Source organism: Colobus angolensis, unplaced genomic scaffold (genome assembly GCF_000951035.1).
Source record: "Colobus angolensis palliatus isolate OR3802 unplaced genomic scaffold, Cang.pa_1.0 Scaffold122, whole genome shotgun sequence".
NCBI lineage: Eukaryota > Metazoa > Chordata > Mammalia > Primates > Cercopithecidae > Colobus > Colobus angolensis.
The window spans coordinates 6,327,291-6,331,023 of record NW_012113364.1 but is presented as its reverse complement, the minus strand read 5'-3'; positions in this window follow the sequence as shown (position 1 = coordinate 6,331,023).

Here is a 3,733-nt window from a genome sequence, read left to right as displayed (position 1 = left end):
AATGGCAGGAGACGAAGCTTGCAGTAAGCAGAGATTGCGCCACTGTGCTTCAGCCTGGTCGACAGAGCAAGACTCCATCTCAAAAAAAAAAAAGTAACCAAATGAGACCAGGAGTGGCCATATGTTAGGCAAGATAGGTTTTAAGCCAAAAATGGTTATGAGAGACAAGGGAATTCTACACTGATAAAAAGATTAATCCAACAAGAAGATATAATAATTTAAAACATATGTGCACCTAACAACAGAGCACCAAAACCTATGAAGCAAAAAAGGATAGAATTGAAGGGAGAAATAGAGTTTCACAATGATCATTTGAGACCTCACTACCTCAATGTTAATAATACAGAGATCAGATCAACAGGAAAGAGAGCACTTGAGCAACATGATAATCCAATTAGATCTAATGGACATTTACAGACACCCACCCAACAACAGCAAAATACACATTCTTTTCAAGAGCATGTGGGATATTGTCCAGAGTATACAGTGTATTAGGCTGCAAAACAAATATTAATGTTTTAAAAGTTTGAAAGTATGCAAAGTGCTAAATATTTTATAATCACAATGAATGAAACTAGAAATCAGTAATAAGGAAAACTTGAAAACTCACAAATATATGGAAAGTAAACACACTCATTCAGTAGTTGAAGATGAAATCATACAGGAAATTAGAAAACACTTTGAGATGAATGAAAATGAAAACACGACATACCAGAACTTATGGGATGCAGTTAAAGCAGCACTCAGAGGGAAGTGTATAGCTGTAAGCATCTACATTTAAAAATAAGAAAGCCAGGAGTGGTGGCTCATGCCAACATCCCAGCATTTTGGGATGCCAAAGCAGAAGGATCACCTGAGGTCAGGAGTTCAAGACCAGTCTGACCAACATGGCAAAAGCTCATCACTACTAAAATACAAAAATTAGCCAGGCATGGTGGTGCAGGCCTGTAATCCCAGCTACTTGGGAGGCTGGGGCAGTAGAATCACTTGAACCTGGGAGAGGGAGGTTGCAGTGAGTCGAGATTGCACCACTGCATTCCAGCCTGGGTGACAGAGTGAGACTCCATCTCAAAAAAATAATAATAAAAATAAAAAATAAAGGTAAGAAAGATCTCAAATCAGTCACCTAACTATACATTTTAAAGGATCTAGAAAAAGAAGAGCTAACCCCAACCTAGCAGAATACAAGAAATGAAAGATTAGAGTGGAAATAAACAAAGGAAAATAAGAGAAGGTAAAATTAAAATTTTTTTTTACAGATCAGCTAAATTGACAAATTTTTAGCTAGATTGACTAAGAAACAAAAGAAGATTCAAATAGCCAAAATCAGAAATGAAAATGAGGGCATTACTGTGACTTTACAGCAATTAAAGTGATTATAGGAGAATACTATAAACATATGTACACCAGCAAATTGAATAACCAAATGAGATGACAAATCTCTAGAAACACAAACCTACCAAGACTGAATCACACAGAAATAAAAAATATGGGTAAACTGGCCAGGCGTGGTGGTTCACGCCTGTAATCCCAGCACTTTGGGAGGCTGAGGTGGGCGGGTCACCCGAGGTCAGGAGTTCAAGACCAGCCTGGCCAACATGGTGAAGCCCCATCTCTACTAAAAATACAAAAATGAGCTGGGCGTGATGGCAGGCGCCTACAATCCCAGCAACTCAGGAGGCTGAGGCAGGAGAATCACTTGAACCCGGGAAGCAGGAGAATCACTTGAATCCGGGAGGCAGAAATTGTAGTGAGCTGAGATCGCACCATTGCACTCCAGCCGGGGGGACAAGAGTGGGACTTCGTCTCAAAAAAAAATAAAAAAAGTAAAAGAAAAAGAAAATATAGGCCGGGCGCGGTGGCTCAAGCCTGTAATCCCAGCACTTTGGGAGGCCGAGGTGGATGGATCACCTGAGGTCAGGAGTTCGAGACCAGCTCTGGCCAACATGGTGAAACCCTGTCTCTACTAAAAATACAAAAAAAAAAAAAGCAGAAATTAGCTGGTCATGGTAGTGCACACTGTGTGAGGACAAACAGAATAACTGCCAAGCAGCACTGAGGACTTGGATGAGGTGAGAAAACCAGCTCTGATGAGTTGTAGTAACTCAGATAAATCAGCTTTTCATTTGTCTCACAAGGCCCACCAATCAGCATGGGGGAGAGAGAAAGCCAGATAGCTGGGGGATCCTGGCAAGAGGATGAGTAGAGGCAGTTCTCGAGCAGTTAGCATCAAAGAATGGGGCTAACCTGCAGGAGTGTGGTTGGAATGATGGGACCTGGATGAAGTAAAGAAGCAATAAGACAGGAGCCAGTTTCTGGACTCTGCAAATGGGAAAGGTGTACAGGTCCAAAGCCTGATAAGGTCTGAAAGCAAGCTTATGACACAAGGGTGTTAAGGAAGTGAGATGATGGTCATCAGATGGGGATTCCATAAGTCTAGATTTTGGATGGGATCAACTCTACCTAACTGTGAGGGGAGGTGGCAGTTAGAAGCCAGAAGGTGAGAATATCAAATGGGTCATTCTTAGCCGGGCATGATGGTGCATACCTGTAATCCCAGCTACTTAGGAGACTGAGGCAGGAGAATCGCTTGAACCCAGGGGGTGGACATTACAGTGAGCCGAGATCACACCACTGCACTCTAGCCTGGGCAACAGAGCTAGACTTTGTCTCAAAAAACAAACAAAACAAAACAAAAAATACCAAATGGGCCATTGTCATGGATGTCCAGCATGGAGACCCCACTATGTGCCAAGTGCCCACAAACTATTGGATTTGGGGAGCAACCTGGAGGTCAGTGGGTGACCGAAATGAGGAAAGGAATGGCTGGACCACGCCACTGTTGGCTGGAAATGGCCAAGGAGTAATTGTGAACTTTACAGTGAACTTGAGTCCAAGCTGCTATTTGTCCAAAAAATGAACAAATATCAGGAGCTGAAATAGAATGTAAAGACAAATAAGAGGTGGAAATCAGACTTCGATTTCTTCTAGTTTAGGCTCCAAAGCTTGAGAGAAGTAATACAGAGGACTTGATTTTTAGAAAACCTTAAAAATGATTAAATAGGTCGGGCACGGTGGCTCACACCTGTAATCCCAGCACTTTGGGAGGCCAAGGCGGGCAGATCATGAGGTCAGGAGTTCAAGACCAGCCTGGCCAACATGGTGAAACCCCATCTCTACTAAAAATACAAAAATTAGCTGGGTGTGGTGATACATGCTTGTGGTCCCAGCTACTCAGGAGGCTGAGGTGGGAGGATTGCCTGTGCCCTGGAGGTCGAGGCTGCAGTGAGTTGTAATCAGGCCACTGCACTCCAGCCTGGGCAACAGAGTGAGACCCAGTCTCAGAAAAAAAAAAAAAAGTCTACACCGTCATTGTCTCCTTGGGTCATCTGGCCTATATTGTATTTAGGGTCATTTGTATTAGGAGAAAGAAATCAGAAATCACAGTAATTTGAATAATTTATACCTTTAATTAGGGAAGTGAGGGATCAACAAATGTAACTATAAAGAAACAGGTAGGTCAAGAAAGGGGCTGGAGCAAAATGGTGACAGTTTGGGCTAGCCATTGTGGGGGAGAGAGAGGACAAAGCAAAAATGCAGCACCAGGGCCGGGCAGGGTGGCTCACGCCTGTAATCCTAGCACTTTGGGAGGCCGAGGTGGATGGATCACCTGAGGTCAGGAGTTCGAGACCAGCTCTGGCCAACATGGTGAAACCCTGTCTCTACTAAAAAT